Source organism: Dasypus novemcinctus, chromosome 13 (assembly GCF_030445035.2).
Source record: "Dasypus novemcinctus isolate mDasNov1 chromosome 13, mDasNov1.1.hap2, whole genome shotgun sequence".
NCBI lineage: Eukaryota > Metazoa > Chordata > Mammalia > Cingulata > Dasypodidae > Dasypus > Dasypus novemcinctus.
The window spans coordinates 30481636-30500567 of NC_080685.1; positions in this window are offsets into that span (position 1 = coordinate 30481636).

Consider the following 18932-nt stretch of genomic DNA (forward strand, 5'->3'; position numbering starts at 1 on the left):
GGAGTGTCCCCCGCATAGGAGAGCCCCACACACAAGGAATGTGCCCCACAAGGAATGTGCCCCGTAAGGAGAGCTGCCCAGCACGAAAAAAGTGCAGCCTGCCCAGGAATTGCACCACACACACAGAGAGCTGATGTGGCAAGATGATGCAACAACAACAACAAAAAAAAGAGACACAGATTCTGGGTGCTGCTGACACAAGCAGACCCAGAAGAACACACAGCAAATGGACACAGAGAGCAGACAACTGGGGGGGCAAGGAAGGGGAGAGAAATAAATAAATAATAAATCTTAAAATAAAAAAAAAAAGATACTGAGTGAGTGTAAAGAATTTTAAATCCTGAACAGAAAAGTAACAGAGCTCATGGGAATGAAAGACACAATAGGTGAGATCAAAAACACATTAGAGGGAAGCGGACTTGGCCCAGTGGTTAGGGCATCCATCTACCACATGGGAGGTCCATGGTTCAAACCACAGGCCTCCTTGACCTGTGTGGAGCTGGCCCATGTGCAGTGCTGATGTGCGCAAGGAGTGCCCTGCCACACAGGGGTGTCGCCTGTATAGGGGAGCCCCACGCCCAAAGAGCATGCCCCATAAGGAGAGCCGCCCAGCGTGAAAGAAATTTCAGTCTGCCCAAGAATGGCACCACACACACGGAGAGCTGATGCAACAAAAGGAGATACAGATTCCGATGCCGCTGACAGCAGCAGATGCGGACAAAAAGAAGAACACACAGCAAATGGACAAAGAGAACAGACAACTGGGATGGGGGGAAGGGGGGAGAAATAAATAAAAAATAAATCCTTAAAAAAAAAAGATGCAATTGCAAAAAAAAAACACATTAGAGGCACACAACAGCAGACTCAAAATGATAGAAGAAAGAATAAGTGATACTGAAGACAGAATAGCTGAAATTGAAGAGAAAAGAAAGGAAAAAATTGAGCAGGGTCTCAGAGAGTTGAATGACAACATGAAACACAAAACATATGTATCATGGCAGTTTCAGAAGGAGAAGAGAAGGGAAAAGGGGCAGAAAGAGTATTTGAGGAAATAATAGCTGGAAATTTCCAACTTCATGAAAGAAATGAACTTACATGTCCAAGAATCACACCAAACCCCAATCAAAATAAATCTGAACAGATCTACTCCAAGATACATACTACTCAGAATGTCAAATGTCAAAAATAAAGAGAAAATTCTCAGAGCAGCAAGGGAGAAGCAAACCATCACATACAAGGGACACCCAGTAAGACTTAGTGCAGATTTCTCTTCAGAAACCATGGAGGAAAGAAGATAGTGATATAATACAATTGGGATACTGAAAGAGAAAAACTGCCAGCCAAGAATTCTTTATCCAACAAAATTGTCCTTCAAATATGAAGGTAAGTATAAAATACTCACAAACTGAAACTAAGAGAGTTTGCAAAAAAGAATCCATCTTTACAGGAAATATTAAAGGAAGCCTTAGAACCTGAAATAAAAAGACAGGACAGAGGCCTAGAGGAGAGTATAGAAGAAAGGATATGGAAAGGATATCCAAAAGAGGAGAGACAAAATATGATATGACATATGGAAACCAAAGAATAAAATGGTAGAAGTAAATAAAGCATTTATAGTAATACCATTGGATGTGAATGGATTAAACTCCCCAATCGAAAGATAACAGCTGATAGAATGGATAAAAAAATATGAGCCATCCATATGCTGCTTATAAGAAACTCACCTCAGACCCAGGGCTACAAACTGGCTGAAAGTGAAAGGTTGGAAAAAGATGCTCCATGCAAATAGTAGCCAAAAAAAGATCAAGGGTAGCTATATTAATATAGACAAACAGATTTCAAATGCAAAAAAGTTATGAGAGACACAGAAAGTCATTATATATTCATAAAAGGGGCAATCCACCAGGAAGCTATAACAGCCATAAATATCTATGCACCTAACCAGGGTGCCCCAAAATACAGGAGACAAACTCTGGCAAAACTGAGGGGAGAAATAGACATCTCTACATGGAGACTTCAACACCCAATTTACATCATTAGATAGAACAACTAGACAGAAGATCAACAATGAAACAGAGAACTTGAACAATATGTTAAATGAGTTAGACATAACAGTCATATACAGAACACTGCATCCAAACTCAGCAGGTTATACATTCTTCTCAAGTGCCCATGGATCTTTCTCCAGTATAGACCACAGGTTAGGGTACAATGGAGATGTCAATAATATAAAAAGATTGAAAGTATACAAAGCACCTTCTCAGATCATAATGGAATGACACTGGAAATCAATAATAGACAGGAAAAAGTAAATTTGCAAATGTGTGGAAATTAAACTACACACTCCTAAATAATCAGTGGGTCAAAGAAGAAACTGCAAGTGAAATCAGTAAATATGTTGAGATAAGCGAAAATGAGAACACAACATCAAAATGTATTAGATACAACAAAGGCAGTATTGAGAGGGAAAATTACAGCCCTAAAATGCTTCTATTTAAAAAGAATAAAGAGCTAAACTAAAAGATTTAACTGAACAACTAGAGAAAATAGAAAAGGAACAGCAAATCAATCCCAAAACAAGCAGAAGGAAAGAAACAAGAAAGATTAGAGCAGAAATAAATTAAATTGAGAACAAAAAAACAATAGAGAAATATCAGCAAATCCAAAAGCTGGTTCATGGAGAAGATCAATAAAACTGACAAACCCCTAACTTGACCAACAAAGAAAATAAGAGGGAAGATGCAAATAAATACAATCAGAAATGAAAGGGGGGAAGTTATAACTGATACCACAGAAATAAAAAGGATCATAAGAGGATACTCTGAGAAACTGTATACCAACAAACTAGACAACCTAGATGAAATGGACAAATTCCTAGAAATATACAAACAACCTACACTGACGCTATAAGAAAAGCAAGAACTTAACAAACCAATCACATTTAAAGAGACTGAGGGAAGCAGACGTGGCTCAACTGATAGAGTGTCTGCCTACCATATGGAGGGTCCAAGGTTCAATGACCCTCCTGACCGTGTGGTGAGCTGGCCCACGTGAAGTGCTGCCATGCTCAAGGAGTGCCATGGAGGGGCGCCCCCATGTAGGGGTGCCCCACGTGCAAGGAGTGCGCCCCACAAGGAGAGCCACCCCACATGAAAAAAAGCACAGCCTGCGCACACAAGATGGTGCCACCCGACAATGCAAGTGGACACAGAAGAGCACGCAACAAATGGACACAGAGCAGACAACAGTGGGGAAGGGGAGAGAAACAAATAAAAATAAATCTTTTTTAAAAATAAATAAATAAAGAGATTGAATCTGTCATCAAAAATCTCCCAGCAAAGAAAAGTCCAGGACCAGATGGCTTCACAGGTGAATTCTACCAAGCATTTTGAAAAGAATTAACACCAATCCTGTTTAATCTTTCAAAAAATTGAAGAGGAGGGAAAATTAATCAACATATTTTATGAAGCCAACATCACTCTAATACCAAAGCCAGATAAAGATACTATAAGAAAAGAAAATTAGAGACCAATCTCTCTAATGAACATAGATGCAAAAATTCTCAACAAAATTCTTGCAAATTGAATCCAACAGCATATCGAAAGACTTATACTTGGGAAGCGGATTTGGCCCAGTGGTTAGGGCATCCATCTACTATATGGGAGGTCTGCAGTTCGAACCCCGGGCCTCCTTGATCCGTGTGTGGCTGGCCTACGTGCAGTGCTGATTAGCGCAAGGAGTGCACTGCCATGCAGGGGTGTCCCCCACATAGGGGAGCCCCACGCGCAAGGAGTGCGCCCCGTAAGGAGAGCCGCCCAGCGCGAAAGGTACAGCCTGCCCAGAAATGGTGCTGCACACACAAGAGCTGACATAACAAGATGATGCAACAAAAAGAAACACAGATTCCTGTGCCACTGACAACAACAGAAGCAGACAAAGAACACGCAGCAAATAGACACAGAGAACAGACAACTGGGGTGGGGGGAGAAGGGGAGAGAAATAAATAAATAAATCTTTATTAAAAAAAAAAAAAAACTTATACTTCACGACCAAGCAGGATTTATTCCTGGTATGCAAAACTGTTTCAACATAAGAAAATCTATCAACATAATATACCACATTAACAAATTGAAGGAAAAAAAAACATGATTATCTCAATTGAACAGAAAAGGCATTCAATAAAATCCAGCATCCTTTTTTGATAAAAACACTTCAAAAGATAGTCATAGAAGGAAAATTCCTCAATCTGATAAAAGGCATATATGAAAAACTCAAAGCCAACATCATACTCAATGGGGAGAGGCTGAAATCTTTCCCTCTAAGATCAGGACAAGAAAAGGATGCCACTGTCACCACTGCTATTCAACATTGTACTAGAAGTTCTAGCTAGGGCTATTAGACAAGAAAAAAAAAAATTAAAGACATCCAAATAGGAAAAGAGGAAGTAAAACTCTCACTGTTTACAGATGACATGATCCTATATATAGAAAATTATGAAGTAACCACAACAAAGCTACTTGAGCTAATAAATGAGTTCAACAAAGTGTCAGGAAACAAGATCAACACCCAAGAATCAGTAGTGTTTTTGTACACTAGTACTGAAAAATCTGAGGAGGAAATCAGGGGAAAATTCCATTTACAAAGCAACAAAAAGACTCAAATACCTAGGAATTAATTTAACCAAAAAAGTACAGGACCTAAATGCAGAGAAAACTACAAAACAATGCTAAAAGAAATTTTAAAAGACCTAAACAAATGGAAAGACATCCCATGTTCATGGATTAGAAGAATAAATATCATGAAGATTTCAATCTTACCCAAACTGATTTATGGATTCAATGCATTACCAGTCAAAATTCCAACAGCCTACTTCACAGAATTAGAAAAGGCAATTACCAGATTTATTTGGAAGGGAAAGTGCACTCGAATAGCCAAAATCATTCTAAAAAAGAAGAATGATGTGGGAGGAATTTCATTGCCTGACCTTGAAATATTTTACAAAGCTACAGGGGTCAAAACAGCATGCTACTGGCATAATGATAAACATCAATCCATGAAATAGAATTGAAAATCCAGAAATAAATCCTCACCTATACAGTCAACTGGTTTTTAACAAACCTACCAAGTCCATTTTATTGGGACAAAACAGTCTCTTCAACAAATGATGCTGGGACAACTGGATATCTATAATCAAAAGAATGAAAGAGGACTCCTATCTTACTCCCTATACAAGAATCAAAGACCTAAATGTAAAAACCAGGACCATAAAACTACTAGAAGAAAATGTAGGGAAACATCTTCAAGACGTTGTAGTAGGTGTGGCCTCTTGGACTTTACAACCAAAGCACACATAACAAATGAAAAAATAGATAAATGGGATGTCCTCAAAATTAATACTTTTGTGCCTCACAGGACTTTGTCAAAAAGGTGAAAAGGCAGCCGATTCAATGGGAGAAAATGACATGTCCGATATATAAAGAGATGTTACAACTCAACAATAAAAAGACAAATGACCCAATTAAAAATGGGCAAAAGACTTGAATAGACACTTCTCCAAAGAAGAAATATAAATGGAAAAAAAAAAACATGAAAAAATGCTCAACATCACTCATGATTAGGGAAATGAAAATCAAAACTACTATGAGATATCACATCATACCTATCAGAAATGGCCACTATTAAAAAGACAGTGAACTACAAGTGTTGGAGAGGAGGTAGAGAGATAGGAACACTTATTCACTGTTGGTGGGAATACAGAATGGTACAACCACTGTGGAGGACTGTTTGGCAGTTCCTAAAGAAGCTTAATATAGACTTACCACGTGACTCTACAATACCACTACTGGGTATATACCCAGAACTGAGAGCAGTAGCACAAACACACATCTGCACACTGAAATTCATAGCAGCATTATCCATGATTGCCAAAAGCTGGAAACAACCCAGGTGTCCATCAACTGATGTATGGATAAACAAACACTGGTGTATTCACACAATGGAATATTACGCAGCTGTAAGAAGAAATGAAGTCATAAAGCATGTGACAACATAGATGAACCTGGAGGACATTATGTTGAGCAAAGCAAGCCAGACACAAAAGAACAAATACTGTAGGATTTCATTACAATGATCCAAATATACTGTGTAACGTATTTTATGATTCCAAAAAAATTATATGTATCCAGAACATTTGAGAAATGTATGTTTTTATTCAGTGCTGTTTTCTTTTTATTTTTTAATTGTCTATATTTTCAACTATTAAATGTACAAAATAAAGTTTAAAATTAAAAAAAAGAAGGTCCTACGAAGCCTCAGAGGAAGAGGAAGCCCAGAAGGGAAGGCTGAAACCTGGCAGAGATGGACCACCATCTTGCTTCAACACATGGCAGCTGAATTTGGTGAGAAAGTACCTCTTAAGGTACTATATTAGTCAGCCAAAGGGGTGCCGTTGCAAAAATACCAGGAATCTGTTGGTTTTTATAAATGGTATTTATATGGGGTAAAAACCTACAGTTACAAAGCCCTAAAGAGTCCAACTCAAGGTTGCTTTCTACCAAAGATGGTTGCCCATCTCTGTGAGGGTTCAGCCTACCTCTCTCTCAGCTACAGGCTGGCATAGGGCTCAGTTCCTTCAGGCTTTATCATCTGTTCAGCTGCCCTGTTCTCTTCACAAGGTCACATGTAAACTATCAAACAGCTCATCTTTCTTCCTGGGCCACAGGATCAAAATTCTCTCCTCTGCTATGTCTGTGGAGCTCTCTCTCTATTCCCATGTCTTCTCCTGTGTCTTCTTAAGTGAGGGTCTGTTTCTGTCAGCCCACCCAGGGGGCGGGTACTCAACCCTGAGTCACATCCTAATCTTAACGTAATGTAATCAAAGACATCTCAGGTGAATCTAATACAATCAAAGTGTATCACACCCAGAGGAACAGGCCAGTTTGCAAACATAATCTCTTGTTTTGAGATGCATAACCTCAAACTGCCACAGGTACCTAGAGTTGGGCTTTCCATGGCCTCGGGACTAAGCTTTTACCCCAAATAAATACCCTTTATAAACATCAACAGATTTTTGTTACTTTGCATTGCCACCCCTTTGGCAGATTAATGCAAACGTCCTTCCTTGAAACTCCTGTTTATAGCCGGTAGCAATGTAAAATGGTGTAGCTGCTGTGGAAGACAGTTTGCCAGTTCCTCAGAAAGTTAAGTATAGAATTACCATATAACTGGGCAATCCCATTTCTAGGTATATACACAGAAGAACTGAAAGCAGGTTCATAGCAGCATTTTCACAAAATAAAATATAGAAACAGCCCAAGTGTCAATCGTCTGATGAATGGATAAACAAAATATAGTCTATACATCCAATGGAATACCATTCAGCTGTAAGAAGAAATGAAATTGGAATGCATATGACAACATGGATGATGATCCTTGAAGACATTATGTTGAGTGAAATAAGCCACACACAAAAGGACAAATATTTTATAGTCTCACTAATATGAACTAAATACGATGAATAAACTCAGGGAGGTAAACTCTGGAGTATAGGCTACCAGGAACTAGAATGTGGCGTAAGAATGGGAGCTATGAGATGGCCAGGTTTACAGAGCCGCCACGCTGGCTCTGTTTCATAGGGCCGAAGGGCACTAGGCACCAGGCCAGTGAAATACTGGAGCTTGCCTCCAAGGCCAATGATGCTGGCTACGAGAAGGATAGACCAAGTGGAAAAATAATTGCCAGAGTAATGTGACTAGAACTTAAACAAACAGAATTGGTATTATGGCCTGTTCCCACGGAGAGATAGCATGTATGGTATTGCAAACCTGGAACTTAGATCTATTAACTACAGCTCAAAGAGGAACTTGTGCATTGATTAGTACTAAGTGCCGTGCCTGTATACCTGATATGATAATATCTCTTCTATTCTAAATCATTTTCAGAAGGATATTGAACATGGTAAGTCTTAGTAAACTTAATTCATTTTTTTAAAGGTTTATTTCTCCCCACCCCACCCCCTTGTTGTTTTGCACTCACTGTCTGCTCTCTGTGTCCATTCACTCTGTGTTCTTCTGTGTCTGCTTGTCTCTTCCTTAGGCAGCACCAGGAACCGATCCTAGGACCTTCCGGAGTGGGAGAGAGGCACTCAATCTCTTGTGCCACCTCAACTTTCTGGTCTGCTGCATCTCTTATTGTCGCTCTTCTGTGTCTCTCTTTGTTGTGTCATCTTGCTGTGCCAGCTCTCCATGTGAACCAGCCCTCCATGCAGGCCAGCATTCCTTCACGGGCCAGCGCTCCGTGTGGGCCAGCTCTCCTTGGGTCAGCTTTCTGTGCAGGCCAGTTTGCCTTCACCAGGAGGTCCCAAGAATCAAACCCTGGACCTTCTAGATGGTAGATGGGAGCCTGATCTCTTGAGCCACATCTGCTTCCCTAAAAATTTATATTTTATTTCTTTATTTCTCCCCACTCCCCTTGTTGTTTGCACTTACTGTGTCTGTTCACCTTCCTTGTTTCTTTAGGAGTTACCAGGAACTGAACCCAGGATATCCAATGTAGGAGGGAGGTACCTAATTGCTTGAGTCACCTCTGCTCTAAACTTAATTCATTTTCTAAGTAGTTAATGAGCATGCCTATAAGATAAAGGAATGGCTCTCTTAAGTTCTGTCTTTATTTTGCTTGTTGCCTATACTGCCTTTATGAGTTTATGTCTAGGGCAGTGCCTCTCCTAGCTGTCCTAGGCATAACCACTGCCATGGGAACTGGGGAAACCCAGCAGTTCTACCACGATCTCTCCCTAGAGTTAACCAGCAGCATAAAGAGCTCAAGGAAGAAGGCTGCTTCCCATCAACCTAAGGAGGATGCAGCCTCTAAGGCACCCGGCCTTCCTCACTCTCGTGGTCTAGTATGGCATGGCTGGCTCCCCCTTTTGAGGCCCACTTATCACCATTTTCTTTATCATTTTAAGTAGGACCATATATCTTAAATTCTAATGCCTTCCAGAACAATATTTAGTCATGCAGGGTTTTCATCCAGTTCCCTCTACAGTGCCAGACCCATCTTCCCTCAAACTCAGTAAAATAGCCAGAGGGTTTTACACCTGGTCAGGTCGGGCCTACTCCCCCAAACCAGTAGGAAGAAGCTACAGAAGAATGGCCATCACCCTTCAGCTCCCCTTAAGAATAAGGGTGTAAACTCTCTGAGGGGGGAGTTGAGGCAACTTAGCGTAGTGAAAGAAGAAAGGCGGCTGAGACCCAGCAGAGAACGTGCCCAGCAGACCACACGGCCGGGAGACCCCGCCCAGAAACCTCCTGAGGCTACAACTAAAGAACAAAGCTGGAGAGGCCCTGTGAGACCCTGGCCACAACGTCCCATTTGGAACTCTTTCCAGGGCCAAAGAGAAGTCCCGAACAGGCCTTCCTCACTGGGCCCCTGAGAGCTAACAGGTGGGAATTGTAAGGCAACTAGTCAGAACAGCAAACAGCTGGGGCCCCTGCCCAGCATTATGAAGGGGGAGGAGAAGTCTTAAAAAGGTGCAACCTGGGGCCCCACACGCGCATCTCACCCTGCGACACACCCACAATCCACGTCTCAGATTGCGTACTGTTTTTCTTTTCTTGTTTCTTGATAAACTCTTTACTCCCTTGGGGGAAAAAAAAACATGGGAGCTGATCCTTAACATATGTAGGATTTTAATAAGGTTTATCATAAAAGTGTGGAAATGAATAGAGTTGATAACACATTATAGTGAATATAACTGGTGATTTATAAATATGATTGTGGCTGAAAGTCTGTGGACACAAATGTCAATTGAAAGGTAGCAAGAGACTAATCTAGGGACTGTATAACAGAAATTTTGGTAGTGGATGGAGATTGCGGTTAATAGTATGAATATAAGGATGTTGTTTTACTAAGTGTCAAGACTATGGTGATACATGGGAAAGTTACAACTAATTTATGAACAATAGTTTACAGTAATATTGTGATATTTTTGCAGCAATGGCAAAGAAGATGTTATATCAATTCTGAGGGACAACAATGGGGGGGGGGAGGTAAAAAGGGGTATGGGGCAGTGCCTGGCATTGTCCCACTCTGGACCCCCAAAGATGGGCCCGGGCAGGGCTGGAGGCTTCTGCCACCGAGCCAGCGGCTGCATCTGGGGTAGAGGGTGAGCCGGGTCCCAGCACCAAATGCCCCTGCCTCCCTGCCAAAATAAAAAGGGGTGGGGGGGGGATATAGGATTTTTCCTTTTGGAGGAATGAAAACATTTGAAAATTGACTGAGATGATGACTGCACAACTATATGATGAAGATAAGAGGCACTGAGTGTACATTCTGAATGTATTATACAAAGCATGGGGCTGTGAAACACAGTGAAACCTGTGGTAGAAGATGGACTGTGGTTAACAGAACAAATATGAGAATGTTCTCTCATGAACTCTATCAATTAAATAATACTAACACAGGTTGTTAATTATCGGGTGGGTTGGGGGAAAATACACTAAATGTAAGATATGGACTATAGTTAGCAGTAACGTTTTGATGGTACCTTTTTTTTTCTTTTTCTTTTTTTTGGGGGGGCTGGGTACCAGGGCCAGGTATTAAACGTGTGACCTCCTATGTGGGAAGCTGGTGATCAACCACTGAGCGATACCAGCTCCTCATATTCTTTCATAGTTTGTAACAAATATTTCACAACAATGCAAGGTGTTGGTGGGGCGAGACATATGGGAGCCCTGTGTGATGATACGCTTGCTTTGTAAGTTCACAACTTTTACTATACACTATTTGTTTATGTCTGTTCCTGTATGAATTATATACTTCAATAAAACTTTTTAAATGAATATGGAATTTTGTCAAATTGATATTTAGCTACAACACAAACTCAATTAAAATTTCTTTAACTGTAGATGGGAAACAGATATGGCTCAAGCAATTGAGTCCCACCTACCACATGGAAGATTCCCTGGTTTGGTTCCCAGGGCCTCCTAAAGAAGATAGCAAGCGGCACGACGGGTAGGTGTGGCGAGCTGACTCAACAGGATGACACAACAGAGACACAAGAAGAAAAAACATAATGAGAGAAAATAAAACAAGGAGCAGAGGTTCCCAGCGCCGCCTAAAAAAGGTGCGTAAGACAGCAGACTGCCATGGGAGCAGGCACGGCAAGCTGATGCAGCAGGATGGTAGAACAAGAGACACAAGAAGAAAAACATAATGGGAGACACAACAAAGCAGGAAAACAGGTGGCTCAAGCAATTAGGCACCTTTCTCCCACATCAGAGGCCCAAGGTTCAGTTCCCAGAGACGCCTAAAGAAACAAGAAAGATGAACAGACACCACAAATGCAAACAACAAGGGGGTAGGGAGAAATAAATAAATTTTTAATCTGAAAAAAAATTAACAAATTTCTTTGTGGAAACTGATTCTACAAAAGCTGATTCTAAAATTCATATGGAGGGAAGCAGACTTGGCCCAGTGGTTAGAGCATCGTCTACTACACGGGAGGTCCGCGGTTCAAACCCCGGCCTCCTCGACCCGTGTGGAGCTGGCCCATGCACAGTACTGATGCACGCAAGGAGTGCCCTGCCACGCAGGGGTGTCCCCTGCATAGGGGAGTCCCACACGCAAGGAGTGCGCCCCATAAGGAGAGATGCCCAGCGAGAAAGACAGTGCAGCCTGCCCAAGAATGGCGCCGCCTACACGGAGAATTGATACAAGATGACATAACAAAAAGAAACACAGATTCCCTTGCCACTGACAACAGAAATGGACAAAGAAGATGACACAGCAAACAGACACAGAGAACAGACAACCGGGATGGATGGAGAGAAAAGTGGAGAGAAATAAATAAATAAATCTTAAAAAAATAATTCATATGGAAATACAAAAGACCCAGCATAGCCAAAACAATTTTAAAATGAGCAAAGTTAGAGTGGCTATACTACCTGATTTCAAGATATGTTCATCAGGATGTGTCTTGATCCTATTAGTGGAGTCCTTTATACACAGAATGAATACAGAGAAAGAAAGAAAAGGAAAGAAAAGAGAGAGGAAGAGAGAGAGAGAGAGAGAGAGAGAGAGAGAGAGCGCCACAGGAGCAAGAAGCTGAAGTCAACAAAACCCAGAAGAGAACAGAGAACCCAGCAGACATTACTGGGTGCCTTGCCATGAGGCCAAGGAGCCAAGGATTGCCAGGAGCCGGTCTTCAGGAGGAAAGCATCACCTTGATGATGCCTTGATTTGGACATTTTCACAGCCTCAAAATTCTAAGTTAATAAATTCCCATTTCTTAAGCCAAATCATTTTATGGTATTACTTTAAGCAGCCTAGGAAACTAAAAGAGGTACAAAGACAACTTAAATCCTAACACTATAAAACTTCTAGAGCAGAACATTGGAGAAAATCTTTGTGAGCCTGGATTAGACAAAGATAACTTAGATATCGAAAGCATGATCCATGAAAGAAAAATTGACAAATTGGACTTCATCAAATTAATAACTTTCGCTCTTTGGAAGACAATTAAGAGAACGAAAAAACAAGCCACAGACTGGGAGAGACTACATATCTAAAACAGGATATTATCCAGAATATTAAAAAGAAAAATCCCAAAACTCAATAATAAAATAAAAAGATAAGCAAAAGATTTGAACAGACACTTCACCAAAAAGATATATACAATGGCAAATAAGCATATGAACAGATCCTCAATATCATTATTAGGAAATGCAAATGAAGCTAAAATTCCAAAGACTGATCCTAACAAGTATCAGTGAGAAGACAGAACGACTGGAACTCTCGTTCACTGCTGGTGGGAATGAAAAATGGGGCAGCCGCTTTGGAAAACAGTTTGGCAGTTTCTTAAAAATTTAAAAGTTACCCGAGAGAAATGAAAATATATATCCATACAAAGACTGGTACATGAATGTCCATATCCACTTAATTTTAATAGCCAAAAGCTGGAAACAATCTACATGTCCAGCAATGAATAAATGGATAAACAATTATGATAGGCATACCACATGCCAGCAATTAAAAAGAATGAACTTTTTGGGGGGTGAGGAGGTATTTATTTATTTATTTTTATTAGGGAAGTTGTAGATTTACAGAAAGATCATGCAGAAAATACAGAGTTTCCATACACCCATCTCATTTTTAACATTTTGCATTAGTGTGGTATCTTTGTTACAACAGTCGAAAAAATATTACTATAATGTACTATAACCTATAGTCCATAGTTTACTTTAGGGATCACTGTGCTGTACGGTTATTTTTTGCTTTTGTCTTTTATACTTTTGTTCCAAAAACATATATCACCTAAAATTTTCCCTTTTTAACTACACTCAGACATATAATTCAGTGGAATAAATGACATAAAATCATAATGTTGGGCTACCATCACCACCATCCTTTACTAAAACTTTTCCATCACCCCAAAAAAAACGGCACCGATTAAGAATTAACTCCCCATTGCCCACCCCACCCCAAACCTGGGCAACCTACATTTTAGTTTCTACGAGCTTGCTTAAAGAATTAACTTTTTTAAAAAATAAGTTTTCTTTTTTTTTTTTTTAAGATTTATTTATTTATTTCTCTCCCCTCCTCCCCCACCCCGGTTGTCTGTTCTCTGTGTCCATTTGCTGCATCTTCTTTGTCCACTTCTGTTGTCAGTGGCACGGGAATCTGTGTTTCTTTTTGTTGCGTCATCTTGTTGTGTCAGTTCTCCATGTGTGCGTCGCCATTCCTGGGCAGGCTGCACTTTCTTTCCTGCTGGGCGGCTCTCCTTATGGGGCACACTCCTTGCGCATGGGGCTCCCCTACATAGGGGACACCCCTGCGTGGCGCGGCACTCCTTGCGCGCATCAGCACTGCGCGTGGGCCAGCTCCACACGGGTCAAGGAGGCCCGGGGTTTGAACCGCGGACCTTCCATGTGGTAGACGGTCGCCTTAACCACTGGGCCAAGTCCGCTTCCCAGAATTAACTCTTAATACCTGCAATAATGTGGATGAATCCCAAGATAATTACATTGAGTGAAAAAAAGCCAGGCAGAAAATAATATATACCACATGGTCCGTTTGTATAAAATTTTAGACAACGTACGCTACTCTAGAGAGAAAGCAGAGCCTTGGTTGCTCAGTGTCTTCACCTGACAGGGCCGCTAGAGCAGATACCACAGGCTGGTTGGCTTAAACAGCAGGAATTTGCCTCACAGTTTCGGAGGTCAGAATTCTAGATTCAAGGTGTTGCCAGGATCATGCTTTCTCCATTGTCTCAGCCTACTGGCAATGACTTGCCAGCAACCCATATCTCAATCTCCAACCTCCTTCACATGGCCGTCTGTCCCCTGCTGTCTCCTGTATCCAATCTCCTCTGCTTGTAAGGATTTTAGTCATACTAGATCAAGGCCACCCTCATTCAGGTTGGCCTCACCTTAACTAACAATATCCTCAAGATCCTATTTACAAGTAAGTTCATATCACAGGTTCAGGGATCTGAACTTGAACATGACTTTATGGGGGCATGATTCAATCAGTCATAGTTGGGGATGGGGTGCAAGTCTGGTGGGTGAGGCAGGAGGGAGGGCACAGGCTGAAGGTGATAGCTATGTCCATTGTCATCATTATAGTGATGGCTTCCTGGTGGTACACATATGTCAAAACTCATCCAATTGTACACTCTAAGTAGGTGCAGTTATTATATGCCAACTGTATTTCAAGAGAGCTTTTTTGAAGTGGAATAGAATATTTTAAAGAATGTTAGTGTAACAAATAATTTTTTTTAAAGAATTATATTTTTTATTTATTTCTCTCCCTTCCCCCGCCCCAGATGTCTGCTCTCTGTGTTCATTCACTGTGTGTTCTTCTGTGACCACTTCCAACCTTATCAGTGGCACCGGGAATCTGTGTTTCCTTTTTTGTTGTGTCATCTTGTTGTGTCAGCTCTCCGCGTGTGCAGCGCCATTCCTGGGCAGGCTGCACTTTCTTCACGCTGGGCGGCTCTCCTTACAGGCCGCACTCCTTGCGCATGGGTTTCCCCTACATGGAGGACACCCCTGCGTGGCAGGGCACTCCTTGCGCGCATCAGCACTGCGCATGGGCCAGCTCCACACGGGTCAAGGAGGCCCGGGGTTTGAACCGTGGACCTGCCATGTGGTAGGCGGACGCCCTAACCACTGGGCCAAGTCTGCTTCCTAAATAATTCCTGGAAGGACATGGACAATATAAAAACAACCGCAATACTCTGCGATTATAACCACAGACAAAGTTAGCAAAGACTAGGTCAATTGGGGCGGGTATCTTAGAATAAAAGTAGCTAAATCGTCGTGGTAACAGAGGGTTTCAAAAGCTGAGGTTATTTTCTACTTTGATGTTTAGAGAAATAACCATTTGAGAAAAGGAGAATAAGAGAGCTTCAAGTCCATCAAAACCAAGTCTGGTTAACCACTTGCCTCCCATCTTAAGAAGTGTCAGAGCCAACCAGTCAGGAGGTGGGGACCCGCTGGCTTCCCAAGCCACAATCCTGTGATGCGTCGAAATGCCCAGGGCTGAGGGACGAGGTCAGCACCCCTCTCGGGAGACCCACCAGCCCCTCCTCCCCTTTCCTAGGGCCACAGTCAGTGATCCCTTACCCTGGTGCCCACTTTATAGGCTCACATTCATCCTGAGCTTTGGAACTCATGGCCTGTGAGGGCAGGGCGTGGTGCCATGCTGCAGGGGAAAGTGAAGCTCCGGGAGGTGCCACGAGCTCCGGGCCACACCGGTGGTCGTTATGGCACAGCGACCTTGACCAGGTCTCCTAAGGTCACTGCTCTTTTATTTTTTTTTTAAGATTTTATTTATTTCTCTCCCCTTCACCCCACCCCACCCCACCCCAGTTGTCTGTTCTCTGCGTGTTCTTCTTTGTCCGCTTCTGTTGTTGTCATTGGCACGGGAATCTGTTTCTTTTTGTTGCGACATCTTGTGTCAGCTCTCCGTGTGTGTGGCGCCATTCCTGGGCAGGCTGCACTTTCTTTTGCGCTGGGCGGCTCTCCTTACCGGGCGCACTCCTTGCGCGTGGGGCTCCCCTACGCGGGGGACACCCCTGCGTGGCAGGGCACTCCTTGTGCGCATCAGCACTGCGCATGGCCAGCTCCACACGGGTCAAGGAGGCCCGGGGTTTGAGCCACGGACCTCCCATGTGGTAGACGGACGCCCTAACATGCTGCCTCTTCCAGTAAAAAAGAACTAGATGTTTCTTCCTGGCTCCAGCACGTCCCACCCACCAAAGACTCAAGAGCGAAAGTCCAGTTTGGGCTTGGAAGCAGCTGGGAGAAAACATCACAAGCTTTGGTCAGCTCCCTTGGAGGAGAATTCCTGTTTCTAATGGAAATCGAGACTTACACTGGAGGGGGCTTACACGGGCTACTCTGCCCCGCCCAGGAGAAAGCCTGGGACCACTCCTGCCCTCGCCTCCCCTGCGCTCCTCCGAGGCCGTGGGAGGCTGCCCAAGTAATCGCGCTGCACGCAGTCCACCCTCCAGACCCAAGGGGCGAGGCTGGAGGGAGATGAGGGGTCGCTGAGGAGGTAGGCGGGAGTCACCCCATGCCCAGCCCCCCCTCCCCTCAGCAATCAGAACGGCTGGAACACGCTGTGAGTCACAGGGACCAAAGACAAGGAGGGGCCACCGACTCCCGCCTAAGGGGCTGCCCCTCACACCGGGGACACCCCCGGGGCAAGGCCGTCAAGCCCAGGGCTTCCAGGCGCGAGAGCTTTGCCACCCGCTCCACACGCACTGGCTGCGTGGCCCTCGGAGGATCCAAAGGGACCCTCAGGTTAGTCCCGTTAAGTGGGAATCCACGGGCCGCCTCTGTATGCAGTGGCTTAGCCCAGAGCCAGCACAGTCATCCTGAAAAAAATGCAATCACCATCATCATTCTCATAAAATCTACCTTTGTTGTTGTTAAACACCTGAGAGCTTTGTTGATATTCTTCCTCATTCATTTTTTTCACGAATTCTAAAAGCTCTTTCCAAGGATACATGTAAAGGACCTAACGTGATGTCTGGGGCCTGGTGGACATCCAATGACGGTCACTCACATGGGCACTGGGACACGTAGGTGAAGCAGGCACAGGCCTGTCCTCAGGGAGCTCTCGGCCCAGGGGGGCAGGCAGAGGTGTACCCCAAGGGAACACGACGTCAGTGCAGCCTCGAGGGAAGGAGGTGGGGGCGCCACAGCCTGCAGGCCGGCCCCCAGGCGAGCGCTGTCCTCTCGTCCCGGGGGCTCTGCCACGGCTGCTTGGGAAGCCTGCTCTGCGGTGGCTCTGGGGCCCCGGGCAGATGCCTCCCAACAATCTCAGTCATGACAAATCCCCTTGAGGGTGGAAACGGCTCCTGGAAAATGACCCAAGGCCATGGCAGCCGTGTCTGGTGAATACAGGAGGTAAGGCTCTTCAGGTCGCAAACCTCAGAGGAGTATAAAGCAGAGTCACCGACGACGGGGGCTCACAAACGGCCACCGCCACGCTGAGCAGAGCCCAGTCACCGAGGCTTGGCATTGGCAAGGGCCCCGGGGAACTGATGCGACCGCGGCCTAAGACAGGGACCTCTCAAGGGTGTCCCCAACAAAGGTATTTTGAGAAAATTAAAACATAACAACAAGAAACCTGAGAGCTGATTTTGGAGGCACCTACTTCATGCAAGCGCCATGCTAGCAGTTTTCACACACCTGCCTCAATCTTCACACCTTTCTCAGGAAGCATAATTATCCCCATTTTCAAGATAAGCAAACAGACTCAGAGAGGTTTTTATAACTCACCCAAGTGGGGCCACAGAGAGAGCTGAGATTTGAGCCCAGGTCTGTCTCGCCACAAAGCCCCCCCTCTCAGCCACTAAGCCCCCACCGTCCCCACACTGGGTAACCACTTCAAAGAAAGCCCTTGGACACAAATGCATTTTTTGGTTAGAAAAAACAGAGTTCCGCTGGCAGAAGTGTCGGAGCAGAGCACTGAGAGCTGTGCTGGGCGAGCGAGGAGGGGGCGGCCTCTGCCCTCAGGCGCTCCCTGGACAGCGGTTGGCGTCTAAAGGCGACTCTGGGACAGGACAGAAGGTGGCCCACACTGTGAGGGAGTCCCTTAGGACTCTCGGGAGTTCAGAGAAAGAGAGGTGCTGGCAGGGGCGAGGGAGGGAGCAGGACAGGGCCCCGGAGAGGGCGGCGATTCAGCCAGTCTTGCGGCAGAGTGGAGTGGGCACAGGCAGAGGTGGGTGGGAGAGGAGGTGCGGTGGGCCCAGGTACAGAGGCGGGGGTCCCGAGGTGGGCCGAGGCTGCTAACCAGTACGCGATGAGGGGGCAGGAGGGCAGAGTGATGTGAAGCCAGCAGACACACGGGAAGGCCTTAAATGACGGGCTGAGGAGACTGGAGGAGGAACACAAGGTCAGAGAGGCAGGGAGCACACAATCATACCAGGGAGAAGTCAGAGCCAAGAGACCAGCTAAGAGGCTTCTGTAAGATTCCAAACGAGAAGTAATGAAGGCTGAAGGGGGGCAGGCCTGCTGGGAGGCAGATGGAACGGCGGGAGGCTTCCACCTTGTTTCTGACCCAACCCCCCTGAGACAGACCGGACCTACTGCCATCAGCACAGCAGGGAGAGCAGACATGCAGTCCCTGGGAGCTGGGTCAGAACCTTCTGGTTCCGGGTGAGAAAACATGTACTGCACAAAATGACAGCCCGCCCCGTGGCTCCAGAGGGACTTCTGTGGAGCTGTCTCACCATGCATTCAGCCGTGCCCCTTTACTCAGCACCCACTATGGGCCAGGACGGGTCGAGGGGCTGGCGGGGCAAGGCGGCCAGGGGAGGCGCAGGAGTGCGAGGCGACCCCCGCATCCAGGTGTGGGTGGCTGGAAGAGGGGAGAGCTGGCCGTGGGAAAGGGCGGCCAGGGGAGGAGGTGGGCTCGAGGTT